Here is a 27,955-nt window from a genome sequence, read left to right on the forward strand (position 1 = left end):
CAGCTACCCCTGTGGAAAGTCCACTATCTTTTTTTTCCCCAATAGAATAAACTAAAACTCCAGGATTGAGTATTATTAGAATAATATATGTCCCAGAACTAAGCCTACATCTGTGGTCAGAGGATGAACACGTGCACACTGAGGGCAGGGAATGTGGGGGTGGGAATGAGTGCCAGAACAGGACAATAGATATCCTTTAAAGACACCAGGGCTCATCCAGGCTGACAGGCTTCCATCCACCTGCTCACATACGATATTCTGTGAAACCTCCCCTGACCAATAGCCTGACCTTGTCCATCTCCTTGTCCATCTCTCATTTGGTACACAGGAAATACTTAAACACCCCTCCTGTTGGCAACCTGCTGAGAGACTGGGTATGAATTAGTTATCTTGGCACCCTAGCACTGGGCTATGACAGAAAACTGTAAGTTTCATTGAATCACAGGACTCCTAGGAGCCATCAAGTGGGGTAGAAAATGGACCTTGGAGGGGGGGAAGCAGAATTCTGAGGCGGGGCCCAGTTCTGAAGCTGGCACCAGAACAGGTCTGTTTCTGATTCACTATGCCCCTCAGACAAATCCCCTTCTCAAATCCGTACTTTGTCCACATGACCTGCCTACCTACCTGTTAGGATGACTCAGATGTTTGTGTTCAAACAAGTGGGAGCAACTTACAACTGTCAAGTAGTACCATTATGCTTCTTGCCCATAGAAAATCTAAGGTCCAATTTCAGAAAGTACGGTATTATGAAAAACAATTCAAAGGTGGAAAAAAACATGCAATGATGGGACTGCCAAACAGAAAAGGAAAAGTCTAGAGAAGAATGATTTTAATATGAAATATGTGCTTTGAAGAAAACTACAGAATGGGGGATGTAGGAGAGCAGAAACAGAAGCCAGAAGTCCACAGAGCAAAACCAGAGAGCACAGCCATGCTGGAAGGGAAACCCGGGCACAAGCGAGTGCTGAGGTTTAAGCTGGAGCGGTCTCTGGATGTCATCTTTCCAGGCCTGGCCACAGAGGGAGGCTTGCTTTTGAAGGCCCTGGCCCTTCTCAGGCCTTCTACTCCCTTTCCAGTCTTCAAAATGAGGGCCAAAGAGGCAGCGGAGACTCGCAGGCAACCAGACTACAACCAGATCCAATCCTGTCTGCTGACACCAGTGCTGCTCCCTTCCCTGATACCAAAGGCTGTCTGGCTTTCCTCACTGTCATCTTGGGCTGTAAGTAACCCACTTAAATCACCACCGGACAGGGAGAAGCTCACAGCCTGCTTTGCAGCTCTTCTTCCATCCAAGCCATTAGTATGTTTAATAGCTCTGGCCCCATGCTGATTTCTGACATGTGGTAATTAATTCCTTTCCACTCGGAGATACAGCCATTCACAGGTCTCAATTCAAAAATGTCTCTACTCTGTTCCTTTTGAAAAACACTCAGAATGTTGAGTTGGAAAACCATTTGGCCTTTTGTGAGAAATCACTGGTCTCTAGTCCATCCTTACATGAAAATAAATTCTGGATATATTAAAGATTTACATGCAATACATGAAAATACATAAATAAGGTGAATATATGATTTAGAGTGGGAAAGGTCTTTCTAAACAAGCAGCTAGAGGCAGAAACCATGAAGAGCAAGGTTCATGAGTTTTTTTCACTTCAAAACCTTAAACCTCGGGCGCCTGGGTGGCTCAGTGGGTTAAGCCGCTGCCTTCGGCTCAGGTCATGATCTCAGGGTCCTGGGATCGAGTCCCGCATCGGGCTCTCTGCTCAGCAGGGAGCCTGCTTCCCTTCCTCTCTCTCTGCCTGCCTCTCTGCCTACTTGTGATCTCTGTCTGTCAAATAAATAAATAAAATCTTTAAAAAAACAAACAAACAAACAAACAAAAAACCTTAAACCTCTGTGTAGCCTAAATTAATAAAGTACAGTTGAATGAAATGAAAAGAAAATGACAAATTTGGGGAAATCATCTGCAGTGTACAATGATGTTACCTATAAAGATGATGAAGATATTGCTAATATTTATTTCTATGTGCCAGTGTTTTAGTACATGCAGAATCCTAACAGTTTAATTCACAAAAGAATCAAATAGTAGAGAAACATAAGAGAAATCTTAAAATCTTAAAATCTTAAAATTCTTATTTATAATCAGATTAAAGCAGCAATAATAGGCTACTTATGACATTAACCAGATGATAAAAACAATAATACCCAAATGTTAAGGTTCAGGGAAATGTTCATTTTCACACGTTGTTGTTTTGAGTCTAAATTAGTACAAACTTTCTGAAGGGAAAATTTGTCAGGATCAGAAGTCTGAATCCATTTCCAGATGAAGGAATCTATCTTGCAGTAATAATTAAGAATATGCACAAAGATATAGCTACAAGATGCTATTTTAATAGTGAAGACTGGAGTGTCCAACAGTGAAAGATTTGCTAAATAAGTTATTGTACATCCATACTTCACAAACATTAAAAATTATGTTATAGGTATATATTTACTAAAATGGACTTTCAGTATTTATTTTTAGTAAATTTAAAAAGATTATAAAACTGTAAGCTCAGCATACAAAATCTCATTTTTTGCAAAAAATCATATAAAAAAATTTAAGGAAATATACCAAATATTTACAGTGGTAAAGTTATCTCTGTGTAGTAAAATTCAAGGGTATTTCAATTTGCTTCTTTTGTTCAGAGGTCTTTTCTAATTTTCCTATAATGAATGAAAATTATTATAAATTTATTATATAAAATTTTATTATATTTTATTATATTATAAAAATATATTATATTTTTATAATATAATAATAATATAATATAATAATATTATATAATATATATTATATATTATATATAATATATAATATAATATAATAATATAAAATATATTATATATTATAAAAATTTTATTATATTATAAAAAAACAAAAAATATTATAAAAAACAAAAATGCTTATTCTGCACAAGAGGTGGGAGGATTAAATAGTATAATGGAAAATGGTTTAGGTGAGTGATAACTATGATTTCCAAAGAGAGAGCCCCAAGAAGATGGTCAGGGAATTTGGGGAGAATGAATCAAAGGAAAAGTGGAACTTGAATATGCTCATGACATGCACAGAAATTAAGGTGTAGGGGTTCTGAAGGGTGAGGGCAGACAGAAAGTATGGACACAAGCCTCCCTTTTGGAGAGTTTGATGGTACAACTAGGGGAAGGGGAAAACAGAACCAAGAAGTCTGGAAGGTCCAAAGAAGGACCCCAGTATTTTCTCTTTACAGTTTGAAGATTATGAAGCTCTGACAATGTTTGAAAGTGGAGAAATCTTGTCAGACTCATGAAGAAATGTGCAAATAGTCAGTCTGGATCATAGTTCATAAACTTCTCCTGGATCCATGGCACCTGATCCATGTGTCCCCCAGATAGGCTCCCTCTGTTTCGTCTGGGGTTTCTGCTGATGATCCTTAATTGTCTGCAAGAATTATACAGCTGTGATGCTATTTACTCCAATGAATGATCTAGCAACCTTCCATAGGATTCTCAAGCCTAGACCAGAGATATTGAGCTAGAAAGGATTCCATGGGCCCTAGCCGGTTGGAGGGTGTTCCATTCAAAGGAAAACATCTTACAGCATCTATACTAGAAGGAAGTGAGGATGACCAGGCTAATCCTTAGAGAGTAATGGCCTTCCCTTTTCAATGATCTTGATAACCAGGCTTGCTCACACACCTTCAATGACTGGTTATCCATTCTACCCTATACCAGTCATCCACAAATGGATGAGTTCCAGGAAACATGCTAAACACTTACATCTAGAAGTTCTATCATTCTTTGCAAATCTGCTACAAACTCTTTATAGTTTCCTATTCACTGAAGTCATCTTCAAGTTTTAAAAAAATTTTTATGATCACTTTTGCATGTAGCTGTTGTGAATATAAATTATTGTGAATAAAATATTGTGAATATAAATGATTATTTTGTAGACTACATCTGATAATTCTACCATGTTAAGTCTCTGTAGTTCTGTTTCTATTGCCTGTTGTTTCTGCTGGTTCTCCTTTATTCAGCCTAATTTTCTTTTGTGACATAGTATCTTTGACTATTTACTGGATATTGTATTAGAAAAACTATTTTCAGGAATAATTTGAGGTCTACGATGAAAGTACATTTCCTCTGAGAGGATTTGGGTTGGCTTCTACCAAGAATCTTGTTCAAGTATAGATTCTGATACAGTTGGTCTTGGATGAGGCCCAAGAATTTGCATTTCTAATAAGCCCCCTGCTACTGCTGATGTTGTGGCCTTATGGATCACATTTTGAGTAGCAAGAGACTAACAAGGGACCCAGAGGATTGGAGCCAGGCTGTAATTCTATGGGAGCTATGTCACTTGTTTACTCTCATCCTGGCAGTGAAGCCTTTGGGGTCCCAGCTTGTTGTGGGAAGGGTCTCCTAGGAGATGCCTCACTGTGTGTGGCCTGAGCTCTGATTTGTGTCCCTCTCACCTCTTAGACTGCCAGAACAAAGCTTTAATTTTGAGGGATCAGCAAGTGTGTTCAGATCAAAAGCAGTTTCTGTGCTTGCTTATCTCACTAGGTTCTCATTTCGCCTTTATTTCTAATCCAGTAATTCCTTGTTTTCTTGTCATCTCTCTGGTGCTTTTAAGATTTTTTTTTTAATCTATATTTTTAGTAGCTTTCAGTGGGAGGATTAGTTAAATAACCTACTCGGCTGTTCCTAGAAACAAGAAGGTCTACGCCAAGCTCTCATGAACTCTTTAATACTGTCAAAATAATAATGTCCCGAGAACATCCTAGCATTATCTTTTTCATCAAGTAAGTCTTTGTATGTGTCTATGATTGTTTGTTTAGAATAAATTTGTAAAGTTCTCTCCTGTCATTTGTACTCATCCTTCCTTTAAGGCTCTGCTGGGTCTCCTCACTCAGCAGGCCTTCCCTTGCTGTTTTGGCTTACCTGGGTACTCCTCTTTGGACAGCTCTCTTGCCAGTGTGTCCCATGATTTCAGGATGGGGCAGCTAAAGGAAACATAAAGATCCTGTCCTCATTCCACACCTGGAGATTAAAGCCCAGAGAAGGAAAACAACTTGCTGAAGGTACCACAAAGAATTATGGCTGCACTTGAGACTAGGACCAAAATCCTCATCACCCAGCCTGGCAGTGTCCCACAATCATATGCAAGTCCTTCGTTATGTTGAGCCAAGCTTGCCTCTCAGCAACTTCCATGTAGTAATTAATCAAGAAATGGCAAGATGTGTGTCTTCTAAATCTGGGAAAAACACCAAAAGAACTTGGTACATTTTTATGTAATTTATATCTGCCCAGTTCTGAGGAGAAAGGTCTCCATCCTCAAGCAGCTGACAGGGAAGAAAGAAGTCAGAAGACACTACTGGAGAAAGTAACCATTCACAGGGTTTGATTTTATACTGTCCCCTTTTATTTAATTTCTATCTGTGAGATCTCTGAAATCTAAGGAGCCCTGAAACACCACAGAATACACCCACTGTCCTCCTGGAAGAATTCCAGTAAAAACAGCTTCTAATTAAATAAACGAGCTCTGCCATGTTCGCTTCAGATAGCAGAATAAGGCTTCCAATGACAAGCTCATTTGACTGCAGTCAGTTTATTACTTGTTAAATAATCATTGACTTGCTGTTCCTATCCATCTTATAACCTTTTTGTAACTGAACACAGAAGAATATAACATAAACAAACAAACAAATAAACAAACTAATTATGATAAGGAAAAAAAAGTGCAATGCTTAGGGAAACTTGAATATCTATAATGAAATCCATTAAGAAAGGAAGCAAAATGAGTAATTCAGGAACTAGGTAGTAACTCATTCAATCTAATTTCTTAAACTCCTAAACTCCTGGACCCAAAATACTTCCCTGACCATATGTCCTCCTGAGTAGCACCCCACACAAACACACAGAGACACACATGTGGATACAAACACAGACACACACATAGATACATACACAGGCACATAGATGGATACAAATAAAGACACAGATACACACACAGACACACACATGGACACACACAGACAAATACACACACCCACATACACCTAATGCCCAAGTGCCATTGTCTTTTCAGTGGTCCCCAAACATGCAAACCTTCCCATGCCCCTGTGCCTCACTTAGAGTGTGCAGCGCTCTGGGGTTGTAACACCACATGCTGTTTTCCCACCCATCTAAGTCCATCTTCAGGACCTGATGACAACTTCCCTGAAGATTTCTCAGGGATGAAGTTCCTGATTTGTGGGAATCATCCTTCAGAGAGGCCATGGAGATCCAATCTCTCTGGAAGGGATTCTGGCTCCTAAAGTGTGACCAAAAAGTCACATGGACCCTCCCCTTATACTTACACTTTTTGCTAGTATAAGTATATTGCATGGGACATACTTATTCTAAGAAATTATTTATTGTTTATCTGAAATTCAAATTCAACTGAGTGTCCTGTGTTTTATTTGGCAACCCTACCCAGGTGGCAAGGCAAGCCTATAGCAGTAAGGACACTTGCAGTCTCTGCTTGCTGCGCAAGGCATAACCAGAGCTATGTGCAACTGGCAGGACAATGCCTCACCCCCTACATTGATCCCTGCTGTTGAATAGAGCAGGTAAGTTTGCACTATCCACAAGCTTGAGTCTCTTCAAACGTGTGTGTGTGACTTTTCAAACTCATGTAAAAACAACCAAAATAGGGGTGCCTGGGTGGCTTGGTCAGTTGAGTGGCTGACTCCTGGTTTCTGCTCTGGTCATGATCTTGGGATTCTGGGATGGAGCCCTGTGTTGGGCTCCACACTCATCAGGGAGTCTCCTTGTGGATTCTTTCTCTCCTTCTCCCTCTGTCCCTCACCCAGCGCGCGCTCCCTCTCTCTCTCTCTCTAATAAATAAGTAAATACATCTTTAAAAAATAGCCAAAATAATAACAGTAATAGTAATAATGATCGTTATATTGCCAGGTACTCTTCTAAGTGTTTTACAAATACTAACGCTTAACCCTCCTAACAACCTAATGAGGTAGGCACCATTATTATTGGTATTATACAACTTAAGAAACTAGAGCAAAGGGCATTTAGTAATTTGCCCAGGGGACAGTACGTGGCTATAGTTGGTAAGTGGCCAAGCTGGGACTGCATCCCAACAGCCTGGCTCCAAAGTCTGCCTTCTCAACCACTCTTCTCTACTGCATGTTTAATGGCCATCACTCACGCATTACTCATAGCCTCTTAAAACTGATTACAATGTACCAGTGTGCTATGACCTTGCACTTGTGAACAATGGCCTACAGAGTCAATTCCTAATTTTTTACCTGGGAGTCATGACTTCTCCTAAGCTGATGCAGATTCCCTTTACAGACCCAACTCCTGATGTCTCCCTTCTCTGTGTGTTTCAGTCAACCTCCCCATGGGAGGAGAAGCTATGTCTATCTGACTCTAGCGCCTCATGAGGGTCTCTGGAAGAGATGAGTAGACACTCCAAAAGTGTGCCTTTCATTCCTTTTTTGGCACACACTCTTTGTGACGCATTTCAATGACTTCCTTTTCTCTACCATTCTTTGTTCTCCTTCCCATTCTTTAAGATCTAACTCAAATGTCACCTCCTCTGGGAAGGTTCCCCTGATTTTCCCTGACCACGTTAGTGCTCCCCACTTCTTCTGTGTTCCCTCAGTACTTGGGTGGTGGCTCACATCCTGATGTCTGGATTCCCTAATCAGATATTCTTCTGATCTCTCCACTCCATCTCAGTGATATGTTTCCCTGGAACAGAGGTTCTCCACATTGACTGCAGCTCAGAATCAGACAGGAAGCTTTGTAATATACAAGTGTCTGGTGTCGGCTCCCAAAAATTCTGATTTGGCAAGTTGCATATAAGACTCACACATCAATGTTTTTAAAAAAATAATAATCCACAGATGGTTCTGAGCTGCAGGGATGAACCACGTTCAAAGCCATAGTTCTGACCAGCAAGTGACACTCTGGTGACACTCTGCTGAAGCCAAGCTGTGTCCTTGGTACTCAATGAACACTCTCCTCATCATTGGCCATGCCTTTTAGGTTCTGGGGATGGGTATGACTGAGTCTGGAAAGGTTAGGGAGGGTCTTTAAGGTCTGTCCCAATCCAACATTATATCATTCTGATCACATTTTCTGACATAAGATTCAATTTCATGCACCCAAAACAGTGTTCCCCTATACAGCTATATCAGGAAAAAGGAAGGGTGCCCATTTCAGAGATCAACAGAACTTGTTTAGAGGAGAAAGGCTTTAGAATTAACCAGTATCATCCCTGGTGGGGAAACTGGAGCTCAGAAAAGTGAAGGAAGCTGCCCAAATTTCCTTGTTTTCCTGCCCCCATCCCACACATGCTCTCACATCCTTTGTCAACCTCATCCAAGGCCAAGTCCCTGTAGGTGGATATTTGCAAGTGAAAAGAAAATGGTCTCAACCCATGCCCCCGCTCTATATCCAAGTGAAGAAGCTACACTCTGGTCACCCAGCCAAAATATAATTTTAAATGGAATCTAGTCTCCTAAAAGACACACACACACACACACACACACCTCTCATCATACAATTATACAAAACTCTCTACCGCAATATTATTCAAAGCAGTGTAAAGCAGCTGCATTTAAAAAAAACAAAAACAAAACAAATTGAAATTGAATTCTGAGGCATAATCCAAGAGATAAAAATCAAAAAAAGCCAATATGTGATGATTGAGTATGCACGACCACAACCCTTAATCTCTGCCGTCCTCTGCAGGGTAAACAAATCTGCTGATTGTTGATGATATTGCTGAAAACATCACTAATCAAACCTTAAATACCAAATACATTTAAGCAAATAACACTCCAGTAACAGTCATTCTAGCTGATCGTGAAGGAAATTAAAATCAGAGGCCAGTTTGAAAATGGCCAGGGCGAGACTGTAGCTTCGCATTAATTGACCAACATCCTAGAGGCAGTGCTTTCTCTTAAGTACAGAAGGCCTGAGACACAAAAGGAAATAAGGAAGAAGTCCAGGAGGCAAGCGCTAATGCAATTTCAAGCTGGAATTACATCAGCAGCTTTAAACAGATGGCAGAATGGGAATAAATGTGTTAGCTCCTTTCTCTTACTTGGGCTTTCATTGTTTATATCATTAAAAATAAGGAGAGTTTAAAATAACATATATCGTCATGTAGCGACTCACAGAGACATACAAAACTAGTTTGAAGAGAAGGCTGAATTTGGTCATACTCCTGGTTGTTTTGAAAACAACTGGGTGAATTCAATTAAGTAACCAGCTGTCTGTTTACAAAGGAGAAGAAAACCTTGTAGAGGCACATTGATTATGACTGAACTGGTCATAGAAAACTCTGGATAATCCAAAGACAGGTCTTGGAACATTTCTCCTGTGTGTGAGAAGGCGACGGCGGGTTATGGCATCTTATATGCCTAAAGTTGAAGAGACCTAATAGATGGTCTAGTCCAGGGATAGCAAAAAAAAAAAAAAAAAAAAAAAAAAAAATGCAGGAGTGTCACTATACATCTGCTATTTCTGCTATTCCCAGACCTCAGCAGACATTACTAGCCGATCGTGGCATCATTCCTGACGCCTGAAGGTTAGTCTCAGAATTCTTGAGATGCCCGAGCAGTTTCCTCATGACAGACTGGTTGTATGGAAGCCTGTTTCCCATCTCTGATCTTGTTCACCTCACTCATTTTACAGATCAAGAAACCGAGGCCCAATGAGAATGAAGTGACCAGTAATATTGATTATAATGTTTTGCTCTATAAATCAAATGCTCCTTAAATACTTAGGTATTTGTGTGCATGACCTATATGCCTGGCACCGTGTTAAGCACCTTACCTGAGTCATCTCACTTCACCTTGCAACAATCCTATAGAGGCAGTTTTTGTTTCTATTTTAAAAATGAACAATCAGAGAGGTCCAACCCTGCTCTTCTCGTCAGGATGGTAGAGTAAGCACGCTTAAAACCCTTCTCTTCCTTGGATACATAGGAATGTTAACAAAATATTTAAAATGCGTAAAATACACTGGAAATAAAGGGGAATATCTTCAGAGAGCAGGAAGAAGAGAAAACCCAACATTACCCATAGGAGTTGAAGTGGGGCCGTTGGAAGTAGGAACTAGCTGTGGGCTCCCCACAAATACTTGGGGGCTCCAAAGTATGCCTCAACTTGCATCCTAGCTCACATATACCCACCTTCTCTTTCGAAACTTCCTGATGAAGTTAGGTGACGCCCCAGAGGGGAGTGAATTTGTGCTGCCCCGAGCCCTGCGGGCCTCCATGTTGTGAGGTGTGGACAATCAAGCTGCCTCAGGGGACCTGGGCTCACGTCCCCATTCCTGACTCTTTGGGAATGTAGCCTATGTCCCCTGGGGCGAAAAAGTTTCTTCATCCTCACAACAGAGAATTTGGGTTTCTTGTCTGTACTCATGGGTTCCTGAAGAAGTTGTGGTGGGCGGCCTCCAAGGTGGCCCCCACAATCGTCAGAGACGCGTATCCCCCTGCTCGTGTTCTGCTGCTGTGATGACTATGGTCTATGTCTTCTGAGGCCAGGTCATAAAGGGCATTGGGACTTGGCCTTGCTCTCTCTTGTATCCCTTGCTCCGGGGAAGCCCGGGCCAGGCTGTGAAACATTCAAGCAGTGTTTCGGAGAGCTCTCCGTAGCAAGGAGCCGAGGCCTCCTGCCAGCAGCCGTCTGCCATCCAGATGAGTAAGCCACCTGGAGAGCAGATCTTCCAGCCCAAGTCACACTCAGGATGACAGCAGCTCTAGCCAATCCTGACAGCCACCCCATGAGAGACACGAGCTCAGAACCACTCAGCTGAGTGTCTCCTGAATTCCTGATCCACAGGCCCTGTGAGACAACAATTGTTCCTTGGTTTAAGCCGCTAAATTTGGGGGTAATTTGTCAACACGGCACAGAGAGCTAAGATAGAAATGAAGAAGATAATAACTATCTTACTCTTTCTTAAATAAAGATAAAGGGGTGTCTCTTTATCCATCTTAATGGATGATCTTGAAATCATCTGAAAATTTGAATTTCAGGTCACTGTATTTCTCCTTGATTTCACATAAGCTAGTTAACCTTTCCCCCTTGGTTTCTCCTGCAAATGAGGAGGAGTGGAGTTACCCCTGTGCTGTAAATCATTACTAACCGAAGATGTGAAACGGCAAGTCCCAGAAATGAAATGCAAAGGACTGAAGCCAGCACGGTTTCCGCCAGTCCTGGTAAATGCAGATTAGGACTTGGGATTGTGTGCTCAGAGATGATGCCCCTGAGACCTCATTGCCTCATATTACCATCCAGACTGGTCAGCTTCTTGTTAACATTTCTCCCTAAGCCTGCTGAATCCCTTGATGGCTTTTGCATACATTAATTGAAGGCTTTACTTGAGGAGAGAAAATAATAGATAAACATCTTTTCACCTGCTTCAGGTATTACCAAAAAACATCCCAGGTCAAAGTTCATCAATATTTCACATAATTAGTCATATTAAATGAAATGATATGTCTCAAATTTCTTGTTAGTTTCTTATCTCTCCTTGAAAACCAGAGATACATATATAATTCTTTGTTAAAGACTAACGTTTTGTCAAACTAATTGGTTTCATAGTCATCTGGGAATTTTTTTTTTTTAATTTTTTTTAAGGGTTAAAGCTTCTCAAACTCCCTCATCTTTGGGTCAGAATGAGATTTTTAAAAATCACATTGGGACTGCAAAAATTTGCCCGTTATTTAAATCATAATATTTCTCCGTATTTGTAGTATGTTTTTATACAAACACGTTGAATTAAATGGATGGGTCTGTTGGACCTTTTCCTTAAAAGAATTATCTTGTGGGCATGAAAACATTTTTGAGGTGATGCATTACTTGGGAACTTGTCCTAAGGCTAAGAAACCAGCAGGGTTATAGTTTTAAAATATTATTGTATTCTTATTTTATCTACAATAACAAATCATAATTTTGTAAAATCAAAGTTTTTCAGCTTATTGCTCATGAACATATTAATACTAGAATCTGCCCTCCAAAATACTGTCGCCCAGGACCCAGGAGCAAGAAGGAGGATAGCACAAAGCTTCCTGAGGCTCAAGAATGTTAGGCCCTAGTCTGAATCTGTCCCTGGATGATTGTGGGAGCTTATCTAATTACTTTCAGTTTTGGGGACTCTGTGTTCTCATGCGTGAAATATTGTCCACTGGACATTCTCTAGAGCCTTTCTGTCAGTCTTTCCAGGTCTCAGATTCCAGGCTTCTAACGAGGCATCGCAGACTCGTGACAGCAGCAAAAGGACTCTGCCTCCTGATTTGAAGTGACAGCCTCCCACCATTTCTGACCTGATAAGGACCCCAAAAGAAGGTTTCACCTCCTTTGTCTTTAAACAAGTGAGGGTTGCTCTCTCCATTTCACTACTGAGAGTAGGACCAAAGTATGTAAGGTCTCCAACCATGAGCTATCTGAGGCCTGCCTGAATAGCTTTCTCCGAATGAGCCCACAGGTAAAAATTAGTTCTTTTCTGGTGAAGCAATAATGCTAAAGTATGAATAGCCAAAGAGGAAATTAACATCGACTGCATGCTTACTCTATACCAGACACTGGTCTAAAACTTTATTTCTATTAAATTGTTTAACCCCCACGACAAGCCGATGAGTGGGCACTGTTTATCTCTTCATTTTATAAATGAGGGAACGGAGGCACAGAGAGGGAAAGCAACTGGCCCAAAGTCACACAGCTCATAAGTGGCAGAGCTGGAAAGCAAATCTGGGTATCTTGTGCTCCTAATCTCTTGCTGTACATGCAAAAAGGTATAAATCTTACAAATAATCAGCGAGGTGAAAATAAACAGCACACTATTTGTTTGAGCCCATCAAAGCAGCGCAAATCTAAAACTATTTAAATCAGGAGATCTCCAAGTTAGAGAAGTATAGGGGGTATTTTCACATACTTTGGGGGGAGTGGAAACTGGGGTTGTAAGATAAGTGCGTTTTGGGGGGTCTTCCTAGAGTACCACCCACACATATGTGCAAGGTTTTACAATGTGATGCTAGTGTGACAGCAAAACGTGAAAAATCACCTGGAGTAGGGGAGGGGAAACAAAAACAATTGCATCAGAATTTCTGGCACTGGTTTCATTCTGAAACTCCTCGCCCGGTTCCAGGGCAGGACCACTAGACTAAGTAGCTGCAAGTCTCTCCATTTGATGGAATATTATGGGTTTTTTTCTTCTTCTTTACTGAGGTAGATTTACATGTAACAGACATGGGTAGGAAACCGCAGTTTTTCCATTGTACACACAGTACAAAGTGTATTGTATGATGTCTTCTATTTAGCAATGAAACAATATTGCGTATTTTTATGTGCATATATACATAAATGTAAATATTTTGAAGAAATTTAGAAAATGCGTGCCTAAACGATGTGATTACCTCTGGGAATTTGAGGATGATGGTCAAGGAGGATTTCAGCCTTAGTGGTAATGTTTTTAATGTCTTACAAGTAGATAAAAAAAAATGTGAAAGAACTAATAGATGTTTAAAAATGAATACAGTAAAATAATACAAGAATAGGAGAGAAAAAAAGCCCAAATTATAATCCAACCAGCTAGAAAAAGCCATTTAAAATTTTTGATCGATTTCCTTCCTGTTTTTTGTCTTTATATATATATATATATATATATATATATTTATTTATTTATTCTAATCCCCCCCCACCTTTTTTACACAAAATAGGAATTATCATGTGCTGCATTTTCTCTTTTGCAAAGGTTTTCTCCGTGGATGCTCATGAAGCCTGTGCACTGACCCCTCGTCTTCCAGCCACCTTGAATCTTGTCCTGCCTTCTGTGAGAGCCTGGCTGGGGGCGGGGGGCTGAGGCGTGGGCCAGGAGGTGGGAGGGGGTTATGTCATCATATGGACCATCACCCAGGGAGATGGGCAGAGTTCCTCCAAACCTGCCACGGGGCTGGTGTCCCTGATTGGGGATTTAGAGTTTTGGGAAACGGGAGCATGGAAACTGCCCCTCTTTAGCATATGAGTTTGTTACTTGACTCCCAGACACATTTTCCATCTGTGCGAAAGGAGGGGTCACCTATAATTACTTCATCCCAAGAAATGGGATAAGAACGGGGTCGCATGTTTTAGGAGGGAAGCATCTGCCACATCTACCCCTCTGAGTGGATGTGACTGTGACTTCCAGTCTGCATGCCTACGTTATGACCCAACTGGTGACATTACAAAGCGTCCGTTCCCATGATTTATTTCAACCCCACGCATGTTTATGAAGCACCGGCCCTGGGATGGGCACATGTTAAAAACCTGGTAGCTGATTTGTGGGCTCCCTTGGTCCAGAAGGAAAGGCATGCATACATGCAGAGCCCTGATTCGAGACAGGCTATGATGCACTGTACCTAGCCAAACCCTAAGCAATCTGTCAAGTATGGATGCAATCATGGGGACCAATCGGATGAAATCCTCATAGTCGTGGTGAGTGGGGGCATTAGGGCAGCTTTCCTAACTGCCTTGCATCAATTCATTCTTGGACTCATAAACTTGAAGTCGCAACCCTCCTGTGGCTAGAATGCCATCCCTGTTTTGGCTGCCTAGAGAGGTATGGCCACATTTTAACACTAAGTCAGGGGCGGCTAACATTGAATGCACGCAGTCTGTTAATGCCTGGGAGGCAGTGCGAGCTTAAATCTTTGTGGGCCCCACTACCTCATCTGTAAAATGAGGATCATTTTGTTTTACATTCCTTCTCATTTACCTCCTCCCACACTACACTCTGTCTCTCTCTCTCTCTCGGGAATCAAATGAGTTAATGGATGTGAAAGCAGGTTCCACATTTTAAATAGCTATAGAAACGTAAGGCCATTATATAGATTTTTATCAGAGCCTCAGGTTTATCGAATGTTTATATTGCATCCTTGGAGACCCCTGCTTTTATCTGAAATGCAGTATTCATCTCAAGATTTTTTTTTGTTTTGTTTTGTTTTTTGTTTTTTTGGTTTTTTTTTTGAAACTAATCTTTTTATCCAATGACTTCAGTCTGTTTGCTAGAAAGCTGTCTAGGTGACAATGTTGGTATTCAAAAGCCAATCTGAAAACAGTTTTCATCTAAGAAGTGTCAAAAATCACAAATGTGTATCTTTTTTAAAAATTGACTTTATCCACTGTTTTACAACCCAGTGAAAATATTGTCAGTTGTAGATATATGTCTGCTCTGAATATTTCTGGTATTTTTCACGTGTCTGAATGTGGTTCTTGATTTATTCCTCTTAAATAACCTGGTGATCCCGAGGGGAATATCACAATCTATAAGTATCACTATTTACAATAAGATGGATTTTCCTATCTTGCTAATTACAGTATTAATTTCCATTTACAAGTTGGTAATTTGTAGCATCAATCCTTTCCCTGTCATTGGGGTGGGGCTGTTGTTTTCAGAGAAAGCCCTAGGAACATCCTTTCTGTTCTAATCTCCAGTTGTATTACACATAGCAGAAAATGAGAAAAAGAAGAAAAAAAGATAATTTCCTTGATGGCAGACTATGCAGGCAGAAATTGCTCAGGTTTCTGAACCAACTCTGGGTTTCACCAGCAACTCACCACCCTCCCTGCCTCATCCTTCTGTGACCAAACGGAATCACATCCCCGCACCAGGTAGCAAAGCATTATCATCATTATTGCAATATTTATATTCCCATCTCACTCTCCCTTGCATATTTCATTTCAGTGCCAGGTGTGAGAAGAAAATCATGAAGTAAAAGCATTTCCCCACATGCTCTGTTTCTCTGCTTTGAACCCTCAGTCCCAGCTGTCAGCAGGAGCACCTCGAGGGCTTTCAGAAATTCAATCAGTTCCTAGATAAGAGCATAACAAGATTTTAACTTCCACACTGTTTTCCTCTATGACTCGGATTTTCCACTCTTTGAGTAAAGTCTAATAATTTTGTTTCTAATGGGACCAAGGAGTGGCGAGAAGTATGGAGGTGCTTCTAGAGCTGGAGCTCAGGAATTTAGGAATCCCCCCTCCTCAAAAAATGCTGACCTTTTCCTCTCTTCTTTCTTTCTCTTGGTTCTAGAAAAGCGGAGATCAGAGGATGGCCAAACTCATGAAAGCAGCACAGATGAGGAGTCAAAGTAAGGGCTCTGAACCTGAGCTGGACTGGGAGGATCAGACCCCAGGGGGCGGCAAGGTGGGGTGCACAGGCAGCCTTGGTCAAAGGGCAGGGTGCAGAGCCCATCCTTGGAACCTATTTGGACTTCTCATGATGCCTCATCCCTGAATGAAAATTCTAGAGCAGGAGTTAAGGACCTCAGAAGTCCTCCTGTCTTTCTTTCTCTGCTTGATTGGTAACCTGAAGCTTTCAAGCAATAGAACCCCTAGATGTCAACAGACGTAGAAGGCGATTTGTTCAAGCTGAAACAAGAGGACCGAGGGCAGAGAACAGAATGGAACTAAAGAAGAACTTGGTGTGTCTGGACGTTTTAAGAGGAGTTCTATAGCTCCATCAGGAGAGCTTGGGGAAAAATTAATAAAAGGCATACGGAAACCTAAGGTAATGGAATTTAAAAAAAAGAGGCATTTACTCAATCTGTAAAAAAAAAAAATGCACAAGAAAGAACATGAAACCACAGTACTTACATAGTTCAGCTGTATGTGCGGTTTATAGGGTCATGAGGTTGTAAACGCTGTGTGTGAGGAAGAGAGCTAAGTCGAATCTTCCCCAGTAGGAATTAAAAGATGGTATCTAAAACGGAAAATCAGAAATTAGAACTATACTCATGCTATTCAGAAACTTGGGAGGTAAATTCTAGAAGAAACCACTAAAATAATTTAACGTGGTTGCAGCTGGGGAGTAGCCCTTCGGAGTGAAGAAAGGCTCTGTGATTTTTCGTGATGAAGCCTGTGGTTCTATTTTAAAGGATGTGGACTTTATTTAAAGGATGCTCATGTATTTTAAAGGCAATCACTGGGGCTGTCCATAAATACCAGGCCACTGTGGAACTTGGGAGTGAAGCTTCAGAAATGAGAGCACGAGCCAATGTATTCCCTTCCCCATCTCAGCTCTTGTGGCTCATGGAGCTGGATTTCCCCTCCCCAAGGTCCCCGAGTAAGGACAGCATGAAGCAGAATCCCTTAGTCACCAACGACTGACATGCAATATGGGGGAAATTAAGCTCTTACAGCTTGAAGCCACTGTGGCTGGGTGTTGTTCATTAATACTTATAAATTTGGCCTATCTGACTGCTCGCATCACTTCAATAAAGGTAGAGTCATGCAAGAAAATGAAAATAGGGAAATGGCCCATTCCATCAAAATCACTGAGTGTGGAACAAAAGGTAGAGGAATAAGACTCTGTGATAAGCAACTATGAAAAAAAAAATCAGAGTTATTTCATGGTATCATATATGTATACGTACATACATGTACATATATATGCACATTTCATAATACGCAGAAAATTTTAAATGCATGGATTTTATAATATTTTTATAATGCATAATAGAAATATACAACACATGTAAAATTCATATATATAAATATATTTTATAATAATATCATATATATATACAGTGATAGGTAGAATAATCGCCCCAAATATGTCCATATCCTAATCCCTATATGGCAAATGGGACTTTGCAAATGGGATTAAGGTTAAGAACCTTGTGATGGGACTATTATACCAGATTATTCAAGTGGGTCTAATCTATTCTCATGAGTCCTTAAAAGCAGGCAATGGCTCCCAGCTGCGGAAAGCTAGAGACGGCAACATAGGAAGAACTCAGCCTGTTTCACTGCCTTTGCAGATGCAAGAAGAGGCCACAAGCCAAGGGATGTGAGCGAGCTTTAGAAACTGGAAAAAACAAAGACACAGTTTTCCCTCTCAAGCCTCCGGAACTCAATACAGCTTTGCCCACACCTTGATTTTAGCCCAGGGAGACTAGCATTGGACTTCTGCCCTACAGAACTCAAAAATAATAAATTCGTGCTGTTCAAGTCACTCACTTTGTTGTAATCTCTGATGGCAACAATAGAAAACACACATACCCCCTCACAACCATGTGAATTTTAAGGAAAATAGAATTCCGATTTTAAAAGGTTCAACATGAAATTTTTAAAAACTGTAAACATGGATGTAAATTGAAATGGGATGTTTAGAATAGTTCTTAAAAGTTAAAAAATATATGAAGCAACAGAGTTCTTTTACTTTATGCTTCATATATGTCAGAAGAGCTCAGTTCTCCTTCTCCTGGTCCTACCCTAACAAATTACCCCAATACTTGGGGGTTGAAAGCAAGAAACATGTATCTCACAGTTTCTGAGGGTCGAGAACCCAAGAATGGCTTGGCTGGGGGCTTCTGGCTAAAGGGAATCTCTCAGAAGACTGCAGAGAAGATGCCAGCGGGGGCCTTGGTCCCCTGAAGGCTTGACTGGGCCAGAGAACCTGCACCCACGCTCTCTCGTGTGGCTGGGCGTTGGTGGCCTCTGCTTCCCACTGTGTGGGCCTCTCTTTAACGCTGCTCCTGATGTGGCTAATGATTAGAGGGATAGAGACAGAGACCTGAAAGCCACACTGGAGAGCCTGAACTGTACTTTGCATAACATGGGGGGCCATTGATAAGGGATGAGAGTTGCTGAAGCCCTTTTGGGATTCATCATCAACTGGGTGTCCAGTTACAGGTTAATCATCTGGGCTGAGACCGTGCTACATTGTCTAAAACACTGCAACGCGTTGCTGACAGAGACTCCAACAAGCAAAACTTAGTAGCAGGAATCCTGGGACTATCCAGCAGGGGCCCATACACAGTGCCCAGCAGGAGGCAGGGAAGAACCTACCAGGGTGCCTCAATAGTCCAGGGAGAGAAGAGAGGTTTATTTTGGAACTTCTCCTTTTATGAAATTTACAGGCACAGAGATGACTTTGGATTTAGAGAGGAACTTTGAAATGATTTAGATGCGCGTGGGCCGAAGACACCCAGATCGGCATCTCTGGCTTCAACCACCCCTCTGAGCTTTGGACGTGTTTATCCAGCTGTCTGTTGGGCATGTCCCTTGGTTGAACTATGGATACTTTCATTTCAACGAGTCAGGAATCCCTGGACTATTGAGGCACCCTGGTAGGTTCTTCCCTGCCTCCTGCTGGGCACTGTGTATGGGCCCCTGCAGGGATTCATCACTTTTTTCAGCCTCTCCTGCTCTGGGTGTTTTATTTAATTAAATCGTCACCTGCCCAGGCACCCGAAGCAGGAGCCAGTAGGCCACCCTCTGCTGAATGCAGGAAGCCATGTTCCCCCTCTCACATGCTCAGACCGACGGCTTCTCCCACACACAGGCCTCATCAAATCTCCCTGTCCTCTCCTGCCTCTTGGCCTTAAGGAGCGTGTTGCCTGGCCTGGAACATTTTTCTCTCTTGCCTGACTTGGAAAACTCTTACAGGTTTCCCAGGACCCACTCCAAATGCTGTCTCCTCTCTGTGGAATGAATCACTCCTTCGCCTGGACTGCAGACCCATCATCACCAGCTTCCACTATCACTGCTGCTTCCATGTCTACCGCTTCCACAAGACAAGGAGCTCTTTTTACTTGATAGCCAGGGAGACTCTGGCTCCTAAAAATGAAGTGATGTACTTGAGTTCAAGTTTACTCGGTTTACCAATAGGAGAGCCAGGACTAGAAGATCTTCCGAAAACGCTCACGGCTGCGTTATCTCAAGGATAAAATATGTGCTGCTCTTGTGTGTGTGTGTGTGTGTGTGTGTGTGTGTGTGTGTGTGTGCTGGAGAAGGACCTGAGGGGCTAAATCCGTGTTTGTCTTTGAGGTGAAAGTTGTACCCCCAAACACGTGTCCTGCGTTGGGGAGTACCCTGGCGATACCCCCGTGGGCGGCCCGGGGCGGGTGTGTGTTGAGAGGCCTGGGTGGGGCTGCTCTGGCCTTGCTCGAGGGACAGCCTGTGGAGAGGAAGTGCCACTCTGATTTGTGAGTTACCCATTTCCACTCCACAGAGGCCATTGTCAAGTAGGAGCCTGTCAGCTCTCATCTCCATCTCTCTTACCCCTGGGGCCAAAAGTCACATTCGGTTTCTGCTCACTTGTTTGATATCTGGGGGCTCCTCTGTTATCCCCAGCTTCAGAACCTTCAGCAAGTGGTTTCTTTTGAATGTTTAAGGTGGAAATCTCTGAGCTGGGCCTGTGCTGCAGACAAGTGTGCGATCGATGGGAAACCTCTCGCTGGAGGCTCGCCTATCCCAAGTCTTGCTAAAAGGCACTTTCAGAAGATGGGAAGGGCTCTCAGAGGCCTTTGACAATGGACTAGGCTGGTCTCAAACCATCCCCTTTTTTCTCCTGGGTGACTATTCACCATCACTACCCTCTCTGATGACCAGAGAAGAATGTGAGGATACAACAGAAAGGAAATCACTCCTTTCATACATAGGACAGAATGCTCTTAGTGTCAGGCAGAAGAACAGTGACTTGGGAGAAAACTGTGAACCTGGGGGTGGATGCTAGGGGCTGGGGCAGGCTGAACCTTTGGGCTTTGGCTCTGCCGCTCCAAGTAGCCTGTCTTTCTTGGGGTTCTTTGCCTTTGATTCCTGTAGCCACTACCACACCTGGCCTTTCCCTACCAGCCCCCAAGAACACCAATCCTCCCTATTTCTCTTGAACATAACTGAAATGGTCTAATACTTTCCAAAAGTGGCTTCACGAATGTGCTAAAGAAAACTTACATAGGGGGTGCCTGGGTGGCTCAGTGGGTTAAAGCCTCTGCCTTCGGCTCGGGTCATGATCCCAGAGTTCTGGGAATGAGCCCTTGTCAGGCTCTCTGCTCGGCAGGGAGCCTGCTCCCCCGACCCCCGCCTGCCTCTCTGCCTACTTGTGATCTCCGTCAAATAAATAAATAAATAAATAAATAAATAAATAAATAAATAAATAAATCTTGAAAGAAAGAAAGAAAGAAAGAAAGAAAGCATACATAGAAAACACCACCGGCATGGAAAACAATCCAGTTCACTCAGGATCTTATCTTGATTCTATGAACCCCAGAATTGAGTATGAGAGACTTCCATTCAATTTTCCTCAGTGTCTTATCCAGGTCTACCCCTTGTCTTGCTTCTTACCCTACAAGTACCCCTTCTGCCCTTCTCCCAGCCATAAGACCTCTGGGTACCATTTTGCTTGCTAGAAGATGGTGTGGGGAATCCTTTTGCTCAAATCAAATCATAGCAGGAAAGAGACCCCTCAGGACATGAGTGAAAGCTAAATGAAGGCATCAGAGGAGAAGCTATGCAGCGGTATAAAGATGCGAGAAATATTGAGGAGTCCAAATAGGTAGACTTTGGGGTCCTGTTAGATATGAGATGGAAGGGTTGACTCTTCTTTATCTTGTTTTATAAAATATCTGTTGAACTCAAGCTGGAATTCCTTATATTGTTTGCATGTTGGAAATAATATTGCTAAAAAAAATATTGGAAAGGGGAAGCACAGACAGACACAAAGCGTAAGACAGGACTTCTGTTATTAATTAAGATACATGTAATGGCATGTCACTTTTTAAAAAATCCAATTTATGAAGATATAATTTACATACAATAAAGGGTCCACATTTAAAACGTATGTTTCATTGAATTTTGACAAACACATATACCCATATAATTACCATCACAATCAATATATAGAATATTTCTCTCACCTCACAAAATTCCCTTGTGCCCTTGCCCACCTAATATCTACCCCCCATCCCTAGGCCACCGCTGATTGGCTTTCTGTCACTATAAATTAATTGTGCATGTTTTAGAATAAATGGAACCAAATAACATACAATCTTTTGTGTATAGCCTTCTTTCATTCAGTGTTGCTTTGGAGATTTATCCCCACTATTGCTGAATAAATATATCATTGTTTGACTATACCATATTTGTTCATCCAGTCCCCTACGGATGAATGTTTGGGTTCTTTGGAGTGTTAGTTATTACAAATAAAGCTGCTGAGAATATTTAGAGGCAGGTCCTGGGGTGGGGCACCTAGATTTCCATTTTCGTGGAAAAATACCTAAGAGGAAACTTGTCATATGGAAAGAACCTGTTCATTTAACTCTATGAGAAACTGACAGCTCACTTTTTAACCAATAGAACGTTTCTTAGCATTATTCCCCATAATTCAAGGATGAGGAAAAGACAAATTCAGCCCAATCCTACTTGAATTATCATCGAATTTAAATTAGTGGGATCTGAATTAATGAGATTAAGCCACTGTAAAATGTTAGATTAATCCAAACATGGTTTGGATTTTTAACTCATATGAAAATAATATTTCTGAAAGAATATTACATATACCAGAAGGGAGAAATTTTGTGAACTTTGTATATTTCCTCCCAAAAAAAGAACAGCAATGTATTGTTATTTTATCAATTGTCAATGCCATATAAAGCTGTGAAGTGCTCTATAAACATACATAGGGTATCATTGTGTTACTTTACTGGAAGCTGCCAGGGGACTGGTAGTACTGGTTTGCTTACATCAAGCGGACCCTGTGAACGCCATGATATCACCCTTCCCAGTTGACTCAGCCCGAAAACAGAGACATGTGTATTGCTAGGTGGGCCAGCGACTTGGAGAATTATAGCTCTGCTGTCCTTAAGTGTTCCCCTGTGATCGGGAGCCTTAACATTGCCCCTAGGGACCCAACATCTCCAGGAGCGGCCTAATCATTGGCTCAGAAATTTCTTTAGAAGCTGATTGACAGCAGCTGCCAATCTGGATAATCGCCAGAGAGCCCCAATTAAAGCTCTGACCATCAATCTCACTGCCGGGACTGAGGACTTTAATATAAATCCACAAGTGGAAAAAAACTACCCCCTGAGAAAAGAGCAGCATTTTTGCAGTATGGACTATATTACACAGCCATATTATACATTATTTATAATTCATAGATGCATTTTTTAACCCATCTTCTGAAATGTTGTACTGTTAGTCTAATAAGGTTGGTAGTCAGAACCTTTCTTTTTCAATCTTTCACTTTGGAGGGAGACAGAGTAAATCTGGAAGAAAATATAAATGAAAGAGTATTTTTAGCACTGACAGAAATAGGAACTCTTTTAAAGTAATTTGCACTTTTGTCATTGCTGGGGTCTTCATTAGCCACCTAAGGAGGAAGAGCCCGGTGTTTTCACTAATCCTCCAGATGAAGCCAAGTTTAAAACACACACTCTCTATAGGGATTATGTGAAGATGTTAAAAGTTGGCCGGAAAGGTGACAAGGTATCTTGATAATTGAGACAATCCTGGGAGTCGGCTGGTCTGTCCAACCGCTATGAACTAATGGTGGGTAATCAAACCCAGCAGGTCTGCACAGATAACAGGCAAATGCCAAACAGCTTCCCGTATGCACAGAATTCAGCTTAATTAGTCACAGAGGAGGAATAGGCACATTTAAACTAATCCAAAAAATCATTATTGTTTGAGTTGCTTACATGCAAACATAAAAATGGCTGCCCTCTTAAAATAAGCAGTTCCTCCCTGCAAAGGAAGGGCATGAGAGAAAGTTGACTGACCTTCATCGAAAAGAACTGTCCAGAGAATGAATTCTCTCCATCCCTCCACTCTTTGGTGATATCACAACCTTATCTCTCAGTAGCCCTGTTTCACCCAGTAGATGACGAATTATGGTGCATGCTAACTAAAGAGTGGCTCCTGACGAGAAATATGGATGGACTTTCAAAAGGTTGGCACCGTTGTATGGATGAAGAGTTCCAGGGCTGGTGACCGAGACTATACCCCCGGCTGGTAGGACAGGGTTCCCCACAGCAGTCTCTGAGGCTCTTCCCTAGCAATTAGGACATGATTGGTAAGTGGGGGCTTTCCCGTTGCCCCAGAATTGAAACCAAGCCTCGGAGTGGTGAGCAAAAAGCACTTAGTGTCTCACTTTCTAAGTCATAATCTCTCCAAGGAGGCTTTGGGTGGTTGGATCCAGTCGCAGCAACACAGGTTATCAAGAGTGCTGATTCGAGAATGGGCCCTTCCACCTCCCCATTCATCATCCCTACCCCAACCTAGGAGGAGAAGAGGACTTGGAGGTGAGAGAGGGTCAGCCATTTTGGTAGTGCTGCACTTGCAGAAGAAGATTACCCCCTTCCAAGACTAAGGAGGTTCTTCCAGCCCTTGGACAGTCTTGAAGTCTTGTGCTTTCCCCCTCTCTAATCATTCACAAAGATAGGTGGTGGCATTTGATTTCGTCATCACTGCTCAGGCTGTGTAAGGTAAATGAGAGAAAGAAACAAGTCTCCCCATTTGTGTAGGTGTAACTCGGGTTACAACCCTGACTGTCCCCACAAAAAAGGCAAGGAGCATCTGCATCTGAGGAACATGGTAGGAGAGCCACCAACTGGAGCTGAGTTGGAATTTTCTGTCAGATCTCTTGAGGGATCTTTAATGTGCAAGATTATAGCTTGAGCTTGAGTCCCGTATCAACGGACATGTTGGAGATACCACTGTCCTCATCAAAATCACAGAAAATGAGATAGAATAGTAGCCAGAAGGCCACGACTATATGCAGTTAAATAAAGAAAAATCTGCCCTTTCCTTCACCCTCCTCCCTGGCCCACACTGAAAACTCAGTACCCAGATGGGAGGGAATGTTGCACCTGAAGGACACCCAGCCTCCCTCGACCCCATCCCAAGCACTCAGGGCCAAGAAGTTGGCCGGTGTAAAGGTCCATGTCAAGTCTCTCAACCTTTCTAGACATCCTCAGGTAACAAAAGTCCTGACATTTTCAATCACAAAGATGTACTCCCTCTCAGTAAATAAAACAACCAGTCAAAACATTACTTCACTCAGAGTTAAAGCTTTCCACTCTCCCCAGTCCTGGCCTGCCTCGGGCTTGGAGACTGGTGGTGGGTCAGTTTCTTTCCTATTCTTCCCCCACCTTGTTTTCTCCTTCTTACCCCCTCACTGTCTCTGCTTCCAAGTGGTTGGAAATAAGGTAGAGGGATGTGGAGAGAGGGGTGGTGAGAGGAGAAATAAGGGGGAGGAAAGGTGTTCGATGACTGGTTTGGTACAATCTGGCTGTGGTGTTCTTTGGGCAGGTGGAGTCCCATTGCTGATTCTGTCTCCTCAGTGAAGCTTTCATGAAAGACTCAACGACATCCCCTCTGGGACCTCTGACTGTGGCCCCCTTGATGGGAAAGATGCCCATTTCGGCTCCTGAGTATCTGGAGGTCCGTCCTATTATCTCTCCAGGCAATCTACCCCAGGAGAATCCAAGATGGTCCCAGGCTAACTCCCTTTCCCTCCCTCCCTAATGTGGGCCTTTGTGGCCCCTCAAACACCCTCATCTGCCCAGCGTCCCACTATTCACAGAGGTGTACTTTGCTCCCTCCCGACAGTCTCCAGTCTGTTGCCTAAAGACCCTCTCCACAGGGTCTTGTCTGTGGACTTTTTTCAGACCGGTTTTGCTAGAGATATGAATAGTTTTTGTCGGGTGGAAGAGATAACCTCAATGGGTTATGGTTTATGGTCATGATGGAATACTGACAGGTTTTGTACCTAACTCAGCAATCTTATCTTAACATTGCCATAAATACTTAGCTTTTCAAATGTTCTTTGGAATGATTTTAACATCCTAATGGTTTTTCCATTAATTAATAAGTTGAATAAAATCTTCAACTTGTGTACATTTTATTTGAAAGAGAGTCATAATTTTACCTTTTTGAAAATTATTTCTTGACAACTTTCAAGACCCAACACTCTCTGCTAAGAAATTCTACTACCACTAATATTTGATGATGGTACTAACTTACATGTCTTCAGTGATTTATAGGATGTAGCTTCCTTCCTGCAGTAAGAATCTTCTTGAGGACAGAGACTCCGGGTGTCTGAGCACCCCTGCATCCTTTCTTCCTGGCATAGTCTCTGGTACATAATAGGAGCTCAGTAAATATTTGCTATGACTTTCATTTGATGTTCATATAGCCCTGCAAAGTAGGTAGAGAGATCCTCTTTCTTCATTTCGCAGATTAAATGTGTTTGGATGGCTTGCTCAGTGTCACACAGGTAGTAAGTTGAGAAAGTTGGGACTCAGTCAGGCCTTTTTATTTCTAGGGTAATGTATTTTTTGAGGATACCACAATTGTCTCTCATTTTATAGATGAGCACTTAATACTCCCACATAAATTAGAAATACCTCTGGGCTAAAATCTTCCTTAAGTAACTACTTCTTATTAGGATGCTCTAAAAATTTTTTTAAACATAATTCAATCTAGGGGTGCCTGGGTGGCTCAGTGGGTTAAGCCTCTGCCTTCAGCTCAGGTCATGATCTCAGGGTTCTGGGATCGAGCCCTGCATTGGGGGGGGGGTGGTCTCTGCTCAGCAGGGGGGGCCTGCTTCCCCCTCTCTCTCTGCCTGCCTCTCTGCCTACTTGTGTTCTCTCTGTCAAATAAATAAAGAAAAACTTAAAAAAATATATAATTCAATCTATAAAACTTCTGAATTCATGCTCACAAGCATGATGTCCTCTAAGGTCATGGCAATACTATCTAGAGCTAAATCTGAAGAGGACAATTTGTTATGGAAATGGAGGGAGCATTTTTGCCCCAATAGGGTAGTATGTCCTGGTTTAGGAAAAATCCAAATGTATGGAGTTTTGTATTCCAAGCCAGACACGGATGAACACCGGAACATCAGAAGCTGGTTCCAGTCTGCGTCTGGAATTTTCTTTAGTCAATATTCTTGTTTCTGTGAATGCCAATGGAAACCCCAACCCTCCTGAAAAAGAAATCAAACAAACCAAACAGAGAAGTCATGGACCCCCTTGAAATATGCTTGAGTCTTTATTTCTTCCCGTCCCCATTGCCAGCACCCTGTTATAAATCGTTATCCGTTCTTATCCCAATTGCTGCAAAATCTCATGATCTGATCTCCCTGCACCTGTTCTTATGCTTCCCTCCCATCGACACCGCAAATAAAGTGATTTTTCAAAAACACGATGTGATCTTGTTTCACCCTCTCTGTGGCCTCCCACTGCTCTGAGACCAACCTAATTCCTTAATGTGGGCTAGAGCCTCACATGACTTGGCCTTGCCCGACTCTCCTTCCAGTTACTCTCCCATCTGAGAGCCTCCGCACATGTTAACCCCTCTTCCTAGAAAGCTCCACTTTGCCCTCACCTAGGGCAGCTCCCATCACACTTCAGGGGCAGAGTCGTTTTCTTGGAGAAGACATCTGTCCTCCTCCAGGCCCCGAGTCACACTCACGACGGATTTTTCAGCATCTGTTTCCCCATCAGACTGTGAGTTCATCGAGGAGAGATGTGCTGTCTCTCTTGTCTGCAGCCCTGGTTCGAGGCCTGGCACTGTATCTCACCTGTTCAGAGATGCAAACAACACCCCCCTCCCCCATTAACATCTCTGACATCAGGATATAACTTTCCATCATTAGTACGTCATGGTTGATTCGGCAACATTTTTATTTCCTAGTGTAAGAGAAATAATTGTGTGTCATACAACTGATACAATCTTCCACTTGAAGAAGTCTGGTGGTTGCTACATGAACTAGCAAAAAGCCTGTAGTTACTTGGTGTTTGGCCTCAGTGCAGAAATTCTACTACGTAGGCTTGGCTGGGTTCTTGAATGGCTGTTGGCAAGTAGCAAAGCAAGAGAGTCAACTGCTATTTCCTCCGTTGGTGGTGGACACCACCAGGGCTTTTTTGCCTGAGTGCTACCTCGATGTGGTGCATGTTGCAAGTTCATGGGAGAAGAGCTCTGTGTCTGGGATAATTCCTGCTGGCTACTGCCTGCTGCTCTGGTGTCTGCTGATTGCACTTCTGTCAACGCGATTTCAGAGCCCCACCCCTGCTGTCAGCACCTCCGCTGCCAACGCTGATGTCACGTCAGCTGCCCCATCTCAGATCAGCTGCCCCCATCGCTGTCCTCCTTGGT

The 27,955-nt window shown here is 42.3% G+C and overlaps 1 long non-coding RNA gene across 1 annotated transcript; it reads right to left on the bottom strand.

Annotated features, from left to right (window-relative positions):
* Positions 1 to 3,225: 3,225 nt before the first annotated feature.
* LOC116869446 lies at positions 3,226 to 26,234 on the bottom strand. The gene is made up of 4 exons (XR_004383040.1): positions 25,820 to 26,234; positions 16,670 to 16,775; positions 4,959 to 5,057; positions 3,226 to 3,459 (listed from the first exon to the last, which is right to left on the bottom strand). It is a non-coding gene; the product is annotated as an uncharacterized LOC116869446 (long non-coding RNA).
* Between the last annotated feature and the right edge of the window lie 1,721 nt (positions 26,235 to 27,955).

This window comes from Lontra canadensis, unplaced genomic scaffold (assembly GCF_010015895.1).
Source record: "Lontra canadensis isolate GAN:19392208 unplaced genomic scaffold, GSC_riverotter_1.0 scaffold19, whole genome shotgun sequence".
NCBI classification, from domain to species: domain Eukaryota; kingdom Metazoa; phylum Chordata; class Mammalia; order Carnivora; family Mustelidae; genus Lontra; species Lontra canadensis.